The 18,419-nt window shown below is 38.5% G+C and overlaps 1 protein-coding gene across 4 annotated transcripts in view; it reads left to right on the top strand.

Moving 5' to 3' along the window:
- wdfy3 (WD repeat and FYVE domain containing 3) overlaps positions 1-18,419 on the top strand; it is a 336,513-nt gene that overhangs the window by 16,891 nt on the left and 301,203 nt on the right. The gene's annotated exons all lie outside the window — the stretch shown is intronic.

Raw genomic sequence — 18,419 nt, forward strand, 5'->3', positions numbered from 1 at the left:
TAGATTCCAAGATGGGAATTGCCATGTAAGAGCGACTCTGACCAAGGAACAGATCATTGGGAGTGATTGCCAGGAATTATGTCGTGATGAAAGTTGAACGCTCCTTTCATTGTCCACATCACCCAAAGTTGTCAGAACAAGTCGAATGAATGGAATAATTAAACAACGAATGCCCAAGTGTCATGAGGAAGTATCATGGCCTACAGATCTTCCTATGGTCTTGTGTAGCATCTGAGCAACCCTAAACAAGAAGCCTGAACTTAATTCATTCAAATGGTAACAGGATGTCCTATGTCACTGCCAGGAGCCCTCTATCTTGGAGAAGGTGATACACACATTATGGCCAATTGTTAAGTATTGTATGAAATTAACCCAAACTGTCTAGTCTGCTTCTCAAAAGCTTTCTGCCTCTTGGGAAGACCTAGCAGAAGGAGGACGCACACTGATTCCTAGCAAGTTAATCTTGATTTTAAAAAAATGCATATGGAACCACTGGGAACTTGATGGGAAGATCCCTATCGAGTGCTGTTAGTTACCAGCTCAGTGGTGAAAGTAAAAGTAAGTGGATACACAACAGCCACTGCAAGCAAGCTAAAGTGGTACCTGTCGAAGACAATGAGTGCTGTGGTTAATATGTCAGTAAAGTCTTTCACAGTGCCTATGCTGCTGGGGTATGGTGAGAAAATCATTAACCAGCCAGAATACTTCCAACAGTGTTGATATGTACTGGACATTATGAAGTTTATTCTAATTATTTGATGTTATATTTTTGCCAATTTTTCCTACTGATAATGTGCCAGTTGAGATCACTGATAATGCAGTTGTATTATTGGCAATCAGAAAAATATTATTCAACAAAGCTCCTGTTAAAGTAGTAAGAACAATACATACTTTATATGTGGAAATGGAGCCTACACTTCTATTCCATGTAATTGGTTAGGATCTTGTTACTTAGGGTATGTTTCTCCTTCCATGAGACGTGCATGCACTTATCTTTATCTCCCAAATCTTGAAGTAAATGAGTCATTTCAGAAGAAGATCGTTTTGCATAAATTTTATTTCTATGTTATGGTGTTGCAAGGAGTATAAAGGAGATTAAAAATGTTACTGCAGCTTTGGAAAGAGTAAGCAATGACACTGCTGAAGCCTTGGTAAAAGTAACAACAGAAATGGTTACGGTGCATGAGATGGTCCTTCAAAATTGTATGGTATTAGATATTCTCTTGTACTTGCATACCTGATGAGTCTACAGACATATTTAGCTGATGATACTTGTAAGGAAACAGTAAAAATATATCAGTCTGATGGATGGGATTTCTTTGATTGGATTCATTCAAGTCTTGGAAGCTTGGGTTACTCAATATTGCGAGTCTATTATTCATACTTGTGTGTCTTAGCATAATTTGCATCTTTTTTTTACCTGTCTAGAGGTGATCATTAACAGAATAGTTCAAACTCATGTAAGTGTTCCTACTAATCTGCCTAATGTGATATTATGAATACTTTGAGGAAAAAATATGCATGTGTATGTTTTATGTGTGCGTGTGTATGTATATGTGTGTGTGTATATAGATATTTCACAATCTAAGTAGTTTTTGACTGTTGTACATAATGAACATGCACCCATTGCGTCTATCTACATTACATATAACAAATTTATTGGCCCCTGAATTTTTGGATGTAGTAATTCTCTTTCAATATTTTTATTAATATTACATAAATTGCATAATACAAATACAAAATTCATAAGGATACAAGTAATACAAATTACATTACATTTAATTCACAGTAATTTGATCACAGTATCCCATATTCCAAGTGAATCAAGTAGGAAAAAAAAGACAGAATTATGAAAATAAAATAACTATTTTATTTAAAAGAAATCTACCCCCACTACCAAAATGAGCTGGTTGGTTTAAAAAAAAGAAAAAAAAGGAAATACCTTTATCTTATAATAATAATTTTATTATAATGGCTCAGATCCATACTTTAAAAACAGTTCAAAGATTATGAAAATTACTCGGAAGGAGTCCCCATAACATTAGAAAATCATGTTTAGAATCAGAAATCGAACAACGAATCTTCTCTAGATCAAGGCATAACATAACATCAGATAGCTATTGAACATGAGTGGGCGGGGCGGCCTCCTTCCACTTGAGCAAGATCGCCCTCCTGGCCATAAGAGACATAAAGGTCAGTACCTGCAAATTAGATGGCTTCAGTTTGTTGCACTATCCTCGACAATACCAAACATGGCAGTCAAAGGATTGGGCTTAAGACTAACACGGAAAAGTACAGAAAAAGTTTGAAATACGTCTTTCCAAAATTTTTCAAGGCTCGGACATGTCCAAAACATATGAATTAGTGTGGCCATTCCATTAGTACATCTATCACAGTAAGGGGAAAGATTTGCGTAGAAACGAGAGCTTGTCTTTAGACTTATGAACTCTATGTACCACTTTGAATTGTAATAAAGAATGACGAGCACATAATGATGAAGAATTAATCAATTTTAAAATAATCTTCCAGCTCTCTTCAGATATGAAAATCTGTAAATCCTTTTCCCAGTTTACTTTAATTTTATCTAAAGAGGCCTTTTCAGTCCCAACAGCAGACCATAAATGTAAGATATTGAACCATTGTCAAAGGGTTTCAGATTAAAAATTGTATCTATTATATTCTTATCTGGACTTGTAGGAAATGTATGTAATTGAGATCTTAAAAAATCTCTAATCTGTAAGTATTCAAAAAAGTGGGTATTGGAAAGGTTAAATTTCATTGAAAGTTGCACAAAAGAAGAGAGATTTCCTCCATCAAACAAATCCTGAAATCATTTAATACCCAATCTATCCCATTCTTTAAAAGATAAGTCAATTAAAGATGGTTTAAAAAAAACAATTAGAAAAGATGTGACTTGAGAGGGAGAATCTCAATAAACCAAAATGTTTTCTAAACTGAAACCAAATCCTCAAAAGTATGCTTGACCACCACATTGTCAGTTGGTTTATTTAAAGATAAAGGAAGTGAGGATCCAAGTAAAGAGATTAATGGAAAATTTTATAACAGAGTTGACTTCCAAAGAAACCCATATAGGGCAATGCTCATGGTTAAAGTAATATATCCAGAACGTAATATTTCGTATATTAACTCCCCAATAATATAACCTAAAATTAGTTAAGGCAAAGCCTCCATTCTGTTCAGTTTTCTGAAGGTGAGTTTTAAATGAGGTTTTTTTATCCTTCCATATCTAAGAAGAAAGAATTGAATCCAAAGAGTCAAAAAAAATTTAGGAATAAAAATGGGCACAGCTTGAAAAAGGTATATAAATTTAGATAAGATATTCATTTTAATAGAATTAATTTGGCCAATCAGTGATAAAGAGAGAGGTGACCAATTAGAAAGTGTTTTTTTTAACATAATCCATTAAAGTTAAAAGATGTTCCTTAAATAAATCTTTATAATTGTCAGTAATTGTTACTCCTAAATATGTAAATTGTTTTCTTAAAATTTTAAAAGGAAGGTTAATATCAGTTGGTATTAAGTTGTTTAAAGGAAACAGTTCACTCTTATGTAAATTTAATTTATATCCTGAGAACTGACTAAAATTAGTCAGTAAATGGAACACAAATGGTAAAGAGGTTGTAACATTAGATATAAAAAGCAGTAAGTCATCAGCATAGAGCAACACTTTATGGATAGTACCTCTCCTTAAAATACCAATAATCTCTTTAGGCTCTCGAAAAGCAATTGCTAAGGGTTCTTATACCAAGTCAAAAAGCAAAGGGCTCAATGGACAACCTTGTCTAGTTCCACGTTGGAGCTTAAAGGGTTTATAATTCTGAAGATTAGTAAGAACCTGAGCGGAGGGAGATAAATAAAGTCATTTAATCCATTGAATAAAATTAGGTCCAAAATTAAATTTTTCTAGGAATGTAAATAAATAATTCCATTCAACTCTGTCAAAGGCCTTCTCCGCATCCAAAGATATCACACATACCAATATTTCCTTAGATGGAGAATGCATAACATTTAACAAATGCCATATATTAAAATGGGAATATCGATTTTTAATAAATCCTGTCTGATCATCCGAAACTATAGAAGATATAATATTTTCAAGTCTGTGAGCCAACATTTTAGATAAAATTTTAGTATCAAAATTGAGTAAAGAGATAGGTCTATACAAAGAACATTCAGTAGGATTCTTATTCTTTTTGAGAATAAGCAAAATGGAAGCTTTGTAAAAAGACTGCAGTAAAAAAGGAATCTGTAAGGGTAGAACATAAGTGTGGTATAAGCAAGGAGGAAAAAGCCTTATAAAACTCTCCAGAGAATCCATCAGGTCCTGGGGATTTCCCAGAATGCAATTCTCAAATAGCCTGAGCAAATTCCTCCTGGGAAATAGGTTGATCCAATTCCCTATGATCATCTATCGAAAGATTAGGATATTTAATTGATCTAAAAAATTATTCATTGCAATATTATCCTTAACAGAGTCAGAACTACACAATTTGGAATAAAATTCCCTAAAAGTGTCATTAATTTCAAAGTGGTCAGTTGTCATGTCCCCATTAATTTTATGTATTTCTTTAATTTGCCGCTTGGCTATAAATGGCTTCAATTGATTAGCCCCCAGTAGCTTACCAGTTTTATCTCCATGAATATGAAATTGACTTTTATCTTTTAAAAGCTGGCTTTCAATTGGATGCATTAAAAGAAGATCATATTTAGTTTTGGTGTCAATACATCTCTATATGTTTCAGGATCAGGTACCGAAACATTTTTATATATCAGGTCCCTTAGAATACCTTCCAATAACTTTCCCATTACTTCTGTCATACTTACCAACCTATAATTCCCTGGTTTATGTTCAGGGACTTTCTTAAGCATTGGGGCCAGTTGTTTCAACTGATTAGCTAGTTCATTTCTCTCTTTGTTAGCTTTTTTAATGATGTTTGCAGTATAAGAAATAATTTGACCCCGGATATATGCTTTAAAAGTATCCCATATAATAAGACTAGATATCTCTTCCAACATGTTTTCTTCAAAAAAAAAGAGTAATTTGATTCTCCATAAATTTTTAAAAGTCCTCATCGGATAACAGAGTTAAATTAAATTGCCAAAATCTACTCATAGGGATAGGACCAGAAAGATTTAAAGATAGAAGTACAGGAGAGTGGTCAGAAATAGCAATCTCTTTATGTTCGATCGATCGAACCCATGGAATCATTTGACTGTCAATAAAAAAATAATCAATCCTGGTATAAGAATGATGGACATGAGAGAAGAAAAGAATACTCCCTGTCCATCGGATGAAGAAAACGCCAAGCATCAACTATACCACATTTAGTTGAAAAGGATTGGATGAACAAAGCTGATTTATTAAGTGTGGCTGGTTTGACAGATGAGTGATCTAATACTGGATCTAACCAGCAGTTAAAATCTCCTCCCATCACAAGAGAGTAAGTACACAAATCTGGCAAAAACAAAAATAGACGTTCAAAAAACCCTGGATCATCTCCGTTGGCAAACACATTAGCAAAAACATCAATTTACTGTCTAAGCTCCCTGATACAATAACAAATCGACCATTAGGATCTGAAACAACTTTGTGCTGAACAAAGGAAACTATATTACCTACAAAACTCCACGTGATTTTGCATTAAACGAAGAATGGAATTGCATATCCCTCCACCAAGTAAAAAAAATGTAAGCTGTCACAGCTGCATATGTGCATTTCTTGTAAGAAATTGGGTGCTTTTAATTTTTTAATATAAGCAAACACTTTGTTCCGATTAATGGGGTGATACGGCCCTTTCACATTCAAACTAAATAAGTTAGTATTTCGAACCATTTTGAATACAAATCATCATGTAATTAAAAGATTTGGCCATAAGTTGTTAAAACTAGAAAGCAAACTGTAAGGTAGATAGTCAAACAGGCAATCATATAATCAACACAGCTCCCAGAGAGAAATAGGCCCTAGCCCCTCCCCCACCCAAAGCAAGAAGGCTGACCAATAAGACAGTCAGTGAGCTAATAGCTAAGTTCCCTCCCCAAAAAATCCTGTTGACAGAAACTCTGATCCTACAAGGTCAAATATGTCCCTTCCAAGACACAACATAAAAAAAGCTCAGTATTCAAATATATAATAGGATCAGTTTAAACAGATTCAAAGAAAGCTGTATTAAAATAAAACCTCAAAAAAGGATATGATAAAAAAGTATCAATAAAAAGCAAAAGACAATATATGAACAGCCAAAACGTAAGCTTATTGAAACCTTATTTCAAATTCATATTAACAGAAGAAAAAATTGATCAAATAAGAAATATAACAGTTTTAGACTTCACCTTTCAGAAACTCCTTTGCGTCTTCAACCGACTTTATTCTTTTTCGCAAACCGTTCTTCAAAACAATACTCATACGGGTGGGAAACCGAAGGGATGGTTTATGTCGTTTATTTATAAAGTTCCGACGTAACTTCTTTATACTTCATACGATCAGCCATAACTTCAGGCGAATAATCTTCCACAAATCTGACCTTGTAACCATGGAAATCGATCAGTCCTTGTTGACAGGTATGGCAAATTAAAAGGTCCTTAATACGAAATTCATGAAAACTTAGAATGACTGGCCTGGGTCTCGCTGCTGACGACAATGGCTTCGAAGTCGGCGAGTGATATGCTCGATCGGGCTTCGGCTGAGAAGTGAATAGAACAGGGAATAGCTGTTTCAGAAAGTTTGCAAAGAACTTCATAGGGTCAGCACCTTCAATTGATTCGTCAACACCCAGAATTCGCAAGTTATTTCTCCTGTTTCTATTTTCTAGACTGATAATCCTTTTCATCATTTTTTCATTGGATAAGGATAACTCTTTGCAGAGTTTAAATGTATCTTCAAGATCCTCTTCAAGTGTCACCAGCTTTGCAGTATTTTCCTGAACTCAGTTCTCATGCTCAGTTAAAGTTTCTTGGATTGTATCCAATTTGCCATTAAGTTGTTGAAACTCCTCGGAAAATTCGGATTTTTGCCGCTTAAGGAAGTCTCTGATTGAATCCAAAGTGACTGGGGATTCATCTTCTGTTTCTCTTTGTTTTGCAGAAGCTTTTGTTCTTTTCCTAGCCATAGCAGAGCAGTATTAAAGTATTATAATAAAGTTTCAAAAAAAAAACTGGTAGGAGACAATGAAGTAAATAGGGTAGGAGCAATCTAAAACAATGTTATTCCATCAGCTGCCAACAGGGCTCTGTAATGATTCTAAACATGTGAATTAAAAAGTTGTTGGAGTCAATTGTTTAGTTTTAATTGTTATTTTTGAGGTTTACCAATCAATTATCTGCTTGTATTTTAAGTAATCTTTATATGCATAAGTTTCATATGCCTCTAGTGGCTACACAAAGTATAGTATTCTGGAAGCTCCTTAGCTGCTTTGTTCTGTATAAGTATTTTCTCATGTTTTTACTGCAGTTTTAAATAAATTTTCTAACTAGGTTATTCTTAACTATGAAATGTTTCATATCTGTATAGTATAAAAGTAACTGTATTGTGCCAGGTGCCATCTTTCTTTTGTTTTTCTGTGCAAGTTGTAGACCTGACATTTCCCCATGTTCTTTCAACTCTTAATAAAATGATTGTGAAGCAACAAGTTTAATGCCTCGTTCCTGACTTCTGAAAGGACCTCTGATAAAAACACCAGAATCTGACCCCAAGAGTTGACGTACTGTATGAGGAGCATTTGATGGCTCTGGGCCTGTACTCACTGGATTTTAGAAGAATGTGGGGGAGGGATCCCATTGAAACCTACTGAATATTGAAAAGCTTAGTTAGAGTGGATGTGGAGAGGATGTCTCCTTTAGAGGGTGAGGCTAGCACAGTCTCAAAATAGAGGGACATCCATTTAGAACAGGGATGAGGAGGGATTTCTTTAGCCAGAGGATGGTGAATCTGTGGAATTAATTGCCACGGATGGCTATGGAGGCTGTTACGTAACTGGCAACAATGAATATTAATTGAGACAGGTTATATAAAAACAACCAAACATTTATTAAACACGTATAAACGATAAGGGAAAATAAACAAAGGGAAACTTTAACCGGAAGTTAACAGATATGTAGCCGTGCAGCAACTCCACACTCGGCTCTGGTTCTTAAAGCGTTAAATGCGAAAACAGTTCTTAAAGCGATACAGTCAGATATAGTTCTTAAAGCGATAACTTCGAAAGTCCAACAGTTTTACATGCTCAATTGGTAGAGACTTCTCTGGAGAAAGATTTCTTCACAGACGCACCTTTACTGCTGGTTCTGTCCACAGGATTCACGATGCCGAAAATAAACAGTTTAAATCGACTGACCTTAAATTCCTTTAGAGAGAGAGAGCCTTTTTGCATGAACTTATTGCCCTTTTGCAAGAGTTATCTCGATGCAGGTTCTCTTCAACGAAGACTCAATAAGGTTGATTCTTTATTAAACTGCCAAATGATGCCGACTTCTCTCGATCCTTCGATGAATTCTTCACTCTCCCTTCAAATGTCAGAATTGAGTAAATTGGCACATCCAGCCACAAATTTCCAGTTCAATAATACAATATCTTGTAAGAGAACGCACCTTCCGTTTTAAAAATGAAACTGCGTCACAACAGAAACGGAGGCACAGCACTATCCACCTGGAAATCTACAAACTCAAAATCCTACTGCGTCACCTGAGTCGACCCTTATATAGTCACGGGACACATGTCATCACGTAACCTCACATTGGCGGGAAAATCACATCAGGTGACCTCCAAAAGACCATTACATCATTCTCACAAAAAAAAACAGATCTCCTTGAGCATGTAACAAGGCCAATTCATTGAGTATACTTAAAGCGGAGGTTGACAGGTTCTTGATTAGTCATGGAATCAAAGGTTATGTGGGTTGAGAGATAATAAGTCAGCCATGCTGGATGAGACTCAATGGGCCAGATGGCCTAATTCTCCTTATTTTATGGTCTTGTATTCAGCATTAGAGGCTCTACAAAAGGCAGTGGCAGACCTTCAGTGGCAGCAGAGTTTGGGCAGTGGGTGGTGCCCCCCCCCCAACCCCTGTAGAGGAGAAGTCTTTCACCCTGCACCTTGCCTCTATAGTAAAGTGTGGATGGTTTGTATGTTCCAATTGTTGTAAGGTGTGGCCACATGTGAGTTGATTTGAGCAAGAGTGTGTGAGTGAGTGCAAAAGCTGTCGTATTTGCTCAGTAGATTTTGCAAATTTGAATTAGTACTATTTAAGTGGAAAAGGTAACTAATTGAAATATTTTGCTATTCAGTGAAGTGAATTTGCAGGAGCTCTTATATTTTACAGAGCTGTGCCTTTGAGGTTGTGGAATGTGTTAATGTGTTGGGGGTGCCATCTTTTCTTTCCCTTTGTTCTTTGGAATATGTGTTAGAGTTTTCTACTGTGGAAATTAACTGTTTCTTCTGAGGCTACGTCCACACTAGACTGAATAATTTTGAAAATGCTGGTTTCGAATAAAAACAACAGGCGTCCACACTAGGCGTTTTTCAAAATATCTCTGTCTACACTAGAACGGATATTTGGGTGAATCTCCTCCTTCTGGGCATGCTCAGACACATCTACAGAAAACATGAGAAGAGGAAACGGTATAATATTTACGTTTCCGCGGCAGCGTTGTGCTATTACCATTGGTCAAAAACTAGAGTACCTACAACAACAGCGAAAGAAAGTTTTCAAAAATGTCTTCGAGAAATACAAAGAAAACCTCCGCTGGAAAAAGCAGACCGGACTTCTTCGTTTAGCCAGACAATGAAGTCGAGCTGTTTCCGTGAGTTACAAACGACTACAAAGTCAGCAGATCAATGGAAAACGTGGAGGGAGATGTTTAACTCCATAAAAGCTGTTGATGTAGAGAATAAAGTAAACTACACACACGTGAAGCCATCCTTTACCCAAGATCAACAAGAAAGTGGAATCTTCTGCCGCCAGATCAGCACAGTATTTCTGACATTAATATTTTTAAAGATAGACTCAATCAATTTAGGGGATCTAGTCAAAAAAGTTCATTTTACAATTTAACTCTCATGCCGTTCACACCGACTGCATGTTATAAACAGCTGTCCAGCAGTGCTTGCGCAGTACCAAGCAGAAGCAGAAAAAGCTTTGTTGTTGTGTTGTCATGACAGCGTTTTTAAATATCTCCGTTTACCTCGTCCACACTACAAGGCGAAGCAATCGTTTTCAAAGTTACACACTCTGGAGCGTGTTTTCGAAAATCTCCGTTTTCGGAGAGGGGACGGTGGTGGGAAATGCTGTTTCAATGTGGACGGAGGGTCAAAATGAAGAGAAAAGGCGTCGTTTTCAAAATTATCCGGTGTAGTGTGGACGTAGCCTGAGTTTTGCAGTCACTTGTGAAGGTTCTGAAGGATGAAAAGTACATGCATGGATTATAGTTTTGTTTTGCCGAATCTGCTTCTAGGTTGTGTTCTTTTGTTTGTTTTTACCGAATTAATTGGCCATGTGGAATCTGGGTTGAGGTTATGAAAATCTGCATTTCTAATCCAGATATGAGATGATCACATTTCGGAAAGAAAGTCGCATCTTGGGAAATTTGGTGATTTGTGTATTTTCAAATTGGGAATTGTGATATTTGTTTTTTGAGTGAGATTGGAACATTTGGGGAGTGAAGCTTCTACCCTTTGCCATCAGATTTATGAATGGACAATAACTCCATAAACACTTCCTCAACTTTTTTCCCCTCTCCTTTTGCACTATGTATTTAGTTTTGTGTGTGTGTGTGTGTGTCTGTCTATATACATTTTGTAGCCTGGGCAAAAAATACTTTTTCGGGTCTTAAATTCCCTTATCTGTTTTAGATGTTCTGTTGCAGAGAAGGTATCAAAATAAACATGACAAAATAAATTTAAAAGATACATTTCCCGCCATTACAATCTCAGTTTAACTTCAGACCACACCCTTGTTACTTATGCAGAATGAAAATAACTAAAACAAAATGTGCAAGACCAATGCAGTAGTGGCAATTCTAAAAAAAAATACAAACAGTGTTGGAATCCCACCAACCCTGTACCTTATACAAAACATTGAAAATATGAATAAATACATCTCATCTTAATGGAGAGATATACTCACATTTGGCACATGTGCTTAACTTCCAAACACACATAGGCTAGACTTTGAAATGAGTTCTCCTCACTCACACTAGTAGGCCACTTAAGGAACTTCGCAATCTCGCAAAAATCTTTCCTCACCAAACTTGGGAAAAACATTTGAACATCGTCCTTTCTAGAACATAGCAACTCTTCCTTATATTCCGCCCATGCAAAATGACATTACCATTTTCTCTTAAAGGCACAGACAGCTATTTTAGCATCACCATGGTGAATACATAACTGCACTTTAACAATACAGGTGTCCCCCGCTTTTCAAATGTTTGCTTTACGAAACCTCACTGTTAGGAAAGACCTACATTAGCACCCTGTTTTCGCTAACAAGGTTTTTTCACTGTTACGAAAAAAGCAGCGCACGAAAAATGGCGGCATGCGAAAAAAAAGCAGCGCGTGCCCCGAGCAGCCAAGCTCCTCCCCCGGAACTGCATTCTAGCCACCATTGCTTAAACACGTGCTTTATCTCGATTTATTTTGTGCATCCATTAGCAAGATGAGTCCGAAGGTATCGGAAAAGCCTAAAAGAGCTCGTAAGGGTGTTACACTTATCGTAAAACTAGACATAATTAAGCATTTCGATCGTGGTGAACGAAGTAAGGACATTGTGCGTTGAACTTGCCTGCATCCACCATTCGCACTGTTTATATGCAGAGAGAAAAAATCTTGAAAGCTGCTGATGTTATTGTTCGTTCTGCTCGTAGCAAAGTGGTCTCTCTTAGTCGGCATCTAGTAATGGATAAAATGGAAAGTCTATTGCTTGAGTGGATAGATGGGTGTACAAAACGTGGTGTTCCGTTAAGTTATCTTATACTTAAGGAGAAATCAGTCAGTCTTTTTAATAAGCTGAAACAGAAAGCACTGGCTGATGGTGATGAAAGTATTGCGAAACTGGAACTTAAAGGTAGTCACTGGTGGTTTGATCGGTTTCTGAGACGAGGGCAGCTTCATAGTTTAACGTTTACTGGAGAGAGTGCTTCGGCTGATACTGAAGCTGCTGAAAGCTTTGCAACAGAACTGAAGAAAATAATTACAGAAGGTGGTTATTCGTATAAGCAAGTGTTTAACTGTGACAAAACTGCAATTCATTGGAAAAAATTGCCGAGTAAGACATTTATTTCGAAAGAAGGAAAGCAGGCTAAGGGACACAAGGCATTGAAGGACAGGTTTACCCTAATGCCTATTATTAACGCCACTAAGCCTCTACTAGTGTACTATTCAGAAAATCCGAGGGCACTTAAAGGCGTTGATAAGAAAACACTTCCTGTTGTGTTCCGTTCGCATCCAAGCAGTTGGAACACCCAAGTGCTTTTTTCTGAGTACATAAGCAGATACGTTAGTCCTTTTGTTGAAAAATACTGTAGAGAAAATAACCTCGATAATAGGTGTCTTGTGATTGTTGATAATTGTGCTGCTCATCCACCTGACATTACCGAGTATGGCAGTAATATTCGTGTTGCGTTCTTACTGCCGAATACGATGTCGTTGCTGCAGCCGTGTGACCAAGGCCTAATAGCCACAATTAAGGCTTACTATATGCAAAATGTGATGCATTTTATTGTAAGTGCTATTGACAGAGAGGGCAACACCGAAGCATCTTTGCGGGAGATCTGGAAAGACTACAATATTAAACTGGCAATTGCCAACATTGGAGATGCTCTCTATAGGCTAACAGTCTTGATGAGAAATGGCGTTTGGAGGAAACTATGTCCCGAAGCAGTGAGCAATTTTAAAGGCTTCAAACCATCAACAATAAATATGACAATAGTGAGCTTGGCTAAGGAGGCTGGGTTTGTGGAAGTTGATGAAGATGATGTTGAAGAGGTTTTGGCATCCCATGACCAAGAATTGACAGATGAAGAGCTGATGCAATTGCAAGAGGAAAGGATAACAATCGAAACCGAACGCAGTAGCGAAAATGAAGTCGCCCAGGGACTGAACGTGAAGCAGTTGCGTGAGATTTTCGCTGCAATTGACAGCGTTGCAATGATTGCAGAAAAGTATGACTTTAATTTTGAAAGGGCACGTAGGTTTTGGGCAGGTTTGCAGGATGTTTTGAGTGCTTACAAAGAACTGTATGATCTAAAAATGCGCAAGGCTCAGCAGTCAAGTATACTGTCGTTTTTCAAGCCTTGCACATCAGCCACAGCAGACAACGAACCTTGATCTTCGACATGGAGGCAGGCAGACACAGAAGAAGATGACCTGGCTGCCCTATTGGAAATAGACTACGATGAGATGACACCCCAGTCTCCTCTACCTCCCACCACTCCAATTTCCGACCACTCAGCCTAACACACCATTCCGATTCCCGTAAGTGAAACTATACTGTACATACATTATTTCTACTTTATATAGGTTGTGTATTTTTGTGTTATTTAGTATGATTTGGTATGATTTGGCAGCCTCATAGCTTAAAGGTTACTGGAGAGAGTGCTTCTGCCGAGAGCACATGCATGAGATTTTCGCTGCGCTAGACAGTACTTCAATGATTGCAAAAAGTATTTCTGCTTTATATAGGCTGTGTATTTATCATATCATTCCTGCTTTTACTATATGTTACTGTTATTTTAGGTTTTATGTGTTATTTGGCATGATTTGGTCAGGTTTTTTTGGGTCTGGAAACGCTCAAAAATTTTTCCCATATTGATAAATGGTAATTTCTTCTTTACTTTACGACATTTTGGCTTACGAACCATTTCATTGGAACGCTCTACCTTTGGATGGCGGGGGAAACCTGTTAAAAAAAAAATTCAATGGTCACCTGGTTTTTTATTTGTATATATATTTTATAATTTATTTAGTCATAGAAGTACAGCACAGAAACAAGCCATTCAGCCTATCTAGTCCATAGCAAAACCATTTAGACTGCCTACTTCCATCGATCTGCACTAGGACCATAGCCCCCCATATCCCTACTATCCATGTACCTATCCAAACTTCTCTTAAACGTTGAAATTGAACTTATGTGCACCACTTGAGCTGACAATTCATTTTATACTCTTACGACTCTTGAGTGAGGAAGTTTCCCCTTCTGTTCCCCTTAAATTTCTCACCTTCATCCAACCCCAGTGGAAAAAGCCTGCTTGCAGTTACCTATCTATACCCTTCGTAATTTTGTATACCTCTTATATCAAATCTCCTCTCAATCTTCTACGTTCTAAAGTGTACAGTCCTAACCTATTCAATCTTTCATTATAACTCATGTCCTCCAGATCTGGCAACATCCTTGTAAATTTTCTCTGCATTCTTTCAACCTAGCTTTCCTATAGGTAAGTGATCAAAACTGCACACAGTACCCCAAATTAGGGCTCACCGACATCTTATACAACTTCACTATCCCTTCTGCTGTACTCAGTAGATTGATTTATGAAGGGCAATGTGTCAGAAGCTTTCTTTATTTCCCTATCTACCTGTGATACCACTTTCAAAGAATTATGAGCCTGTATTTCCAGATCCCTTTGTTCTACCGCACTCCTCTGTACCCTACTGTTTACTTTATAAGACCTACCCTGGTTGATGCTACTGAAGTGCAAAGCCTCGCACTTGTCTGCATTAAATTCTGTTGGCAATTTTTCAGCCCATTTTTCCAGTTGATACAGATCTCTCTGCAAGCCATGATAGCCTTCTTCACTGTTATATCTATTGCAATGTACTGCTGCTGCAAGACAACAAATTTCATAACATATACCAGTGATATACCTTGTTTTTCTGAACACAAATGTTCCAATAAGGTTTAAATATATATATAGTATTGTCAATACACTAATTGAGTTTTGGTTCTTTTGGAAAGAACTTTGTAAAGTTGAGACATAGTCACAGTGTGTGTCACATAAAATGCAAATGAGTAACCAGTTTTCAGGTCATTCCTGTCCTCTAGATTGTAAATGTAGAATGTGCTTGAAGTCCAACAAATGTCAGGCAAAATGCAAATGAGTTCACCATTGCTGTCCATAGATAACCAGAGGGACAAGGCAAGACTAAATAAGACAGTCCATTAACAATCTCAGTAAATAACAACCATCAGCCTGTTGATTGAAGCATAACTGTGAGTGAAAAGGAACAGGATTGCAAATGCAGAAGCCAGAGAGAGTGTGTTAGCAAGCTGTGAATAAAGTGTTAAAAGATAATGGTAACAATACTTTGTAATGAAGGCTGGCTCTGAGAGGTAGACGATTAGTTATATAGATCAGAATAGAAAGATAATGGGAAAATACATGGGAGGGATTTGACAGAGACTTCAAATTCCACGACCTTAATGGTAAGGCAGACCGAGAACGAGAAGTTGCACAAAGTGTTTCAGGGCAGTCACCCCAGCCGGCAATGGAAGTGGATGCAAATGAGCTGGGTCCCTTCACTGGCCCCACCACTGATTGAAGGGACAGTCCAGCATGGAATCCTTCCAGCTATTCAAATAGAAACCTCTGTCTGAGGGACTGGTTGTCAGATTATTCTGATAATCTTCTGTCATGTTTTGGAATGTGAACTATTGTCTGTGACCCTAAAACAAAGTTACTTTGCTGTGATCTGCCCAAAGAATAACTACTGATATCCACTACTGATGGTTCTAGCTATCAGAGTTTGAGGAGGCAAAGATAAGGATGTGATCAAAATTAAATGGGAAGGAGTCAACAAGCACATGAATGGAGCTGCATTTTAAAGACTGGTTAAAATTGAGAACACATATGTCCAAGAAGACAATGTGGTCAAATTTCTGGAACATTTTATTGCCTTCTCTGCTCAGTCTGTAGGAAGAGACTGAAGAGGAACTAGCTGAGAGGATTAGAGAAGTAGAAGCATAGATGCAGCATGGAGAAGCATGGCGCCTAGTCAATGAGATCAGTAGATGGAAGAAGTCCCCATTAGGTCAAATAAGTGGTAAAACAGCAGAGGACCGTGTCCTGACATAGTTTACCCACTTTAAGAACCTGCTGGGAAGCCCTCCAACGATCACGGAAGAAGAAGAGGACATACCCACGATACTAACACAAGTCGACATCAGTGACGGTCCATTCACCATTGAGGAACTGAAGAAGGCCAAATATGCGCTCAAACAGGGCAGGAGCGCTGGACCAGATGGGATACCGCCAGATATCCTGAAGAACTGCGACCTGGATGGCATCTTGCTGGACATATGCAATAAGGCATTGATGAAACGTGACAAACCAGAACAGTGGTCACTCTCAAACATCATCCCAGTTCCCAAGTCTGAATCCCTCACAAAGACAGATAACTACCGCGGTATCGGCTTGACCTGCATCCTAACAAAGTTGTATAATCAGATGATCTTGAACAGGATTCGCACCGCCATTGACCCTAAGCTAAGATTCAATCAGAATGGTTTGTGGCAGAAGTGCACAACAGTAATGCAAATACTTGCTCTCCGTAGGATCATTGGGGAAGTCAAGAAGACTAACCTACCAGCCGTGCTTGCTTACATCGATTTTAGCAAAGCTTTAGACTCCATTCACTGAGGTAAAATGCTGAAGATGCTGAAGATCCTGAAAGCTTACGGAGTGCCAGACCATCTACTGGAAGCAATAGAGTCCAGCTATACCAAAACCATGGCAGAAGTTGTATCACCAGATGGAGAAACAGCAGTGTTCGAGCTCCTAGCTTGTGTGCTGCAAGGAGACACTCTGGCACCCTATATCTTTATAATCGTCCTTGATTACGCTCTGCGTCAAGTGACCAAAGATCATGACAAGCTTGGTTTTACCATAAAACCAGGACTAACCAAAAGGGTCAGACCAGTTACACTCACAGATCTCGATTTTGCAGATGACATAGTCCTGCTCTCTGACCAGATGGGGAAGCACAGCAACTACTGACAAAAGTGGAAATAGAATGCAATAAAGTTGGACTTCACCTAAACTCTAAAAAGAGAGAGTACATGGCGTTTAACTGCGACGATACCATTAAGAAAGTCTTTGACTACAAGTACCTCGGGTCAAGAATGATGAGTTCGGAGAAGGACATAAGGATGTGGAAGGTGCTGGCATGGCGGGCCATGAACGACATGAAGGAAATCTGGAGTCAGACCTGACCAGAGGGCTCAAAAAGAGGATTTTCATAGCAGTCATAGAGTCCATTCTCACGTACGGATGTGAGACGTGGACACTCACCAAGACAACGCGGAAGTCTCTAGGTGGTTGCTATACATGAATGCTCCGGATGGCTCTTGACGTGTGTTGGCAACAGCACATGACGAACGTTGAGCTCTATAACAACCTACCAATGCTCTCCACTAAAATTGAGGCGAAAAGACTGCAACTAGCAGGGCACTGTCTAAACCATCCCGAGCTACCTGCCAGCCTAGTCATCATATGGGAGCCCAAGCACGGGAGGATGAACCCTGGGCACCCTCCCTGGACTATGGTCAAAATGCTCCTAGAAGACAGCTGCACGGCTAATGTAGATGAACTGAACACACTGATGAGGGAGAGGGAGAAGTGGAGAGTCTGTCATCGTACCCTACGCCGGCCTCCTAGGCCTGAGTCGACGTAGTAGTAGTAGTAGTCTTCTCAGTCTAGTTAGTAATGCTAGATATTGTATATGTAGGTAGGCATAGGGACATGATGGGTTAGTAATTGGGGAAGGAACCAAAGTGAAGGGCATTTTTGCTGCCCTACTTAATTAAATCCTCCTCAAAGTTTGGCCTTCCTGGAGCCAAGACGAGGCTGTGTTAGGGTATTTACTGGAGTTGTGTGAAAGGCTGATTTATACTTCTGGGTCAAATTGATGCTGTAGGTACGGCGTCGCTGTGAACCCTGCGCAGAGCCTACGTGGATCCCTACGCCGTAGCCTGATGCGCACCTCTCCCAAAATGTAACTACGCGTCGCAGCACTGCAGACTGCAACAACTGTGATTGGTCCGCTTGGTAGCATCGCATTTCCTCCTCCGCTGCAATAGCTTCCCATTGGGCAACTGAAGGGCAGGGAAGGAACTCTGGCTGTACTGCTTTCCATAAAGCTTTACAGACCTCCAAAATTATGGAGGACACATTTTGCTTTTACGAAAAAAGACGCTCACTTTAAACTTATTTACCCCGAGAAAGACTACCATGACCATGAAGCCTTGCACGGGCAGGTGTGTGCGCATGCACGACCTGCCCGAATTGCCATTTGCGTAGGTTACGGCATCCATTTGATGCACAAGTATAAATCAGCCTGAAGAACTAGTCTTCAGTTCTTGATGTAGATCGTAAATTGCTAGCAGTAAATTTAATTTAAAAGCACACCTTTGCAA

The sequence above is a fragment of the Mobula birostris genome, chromosome 3 (assembly GCF_030028105.1).
Source record: "Mobula birostris isolate sMobBir1 chromosome 3, sMobBir1.hap1, whole genome shotgun sequence".
In the NCBI taxonomy this organism is placed as follows: Eukaryota; Metazoa; Chordata; class Chondrichthyes; order Myliobatiformes; family Myliobatidae; genus Mobula; species Mobula birostris.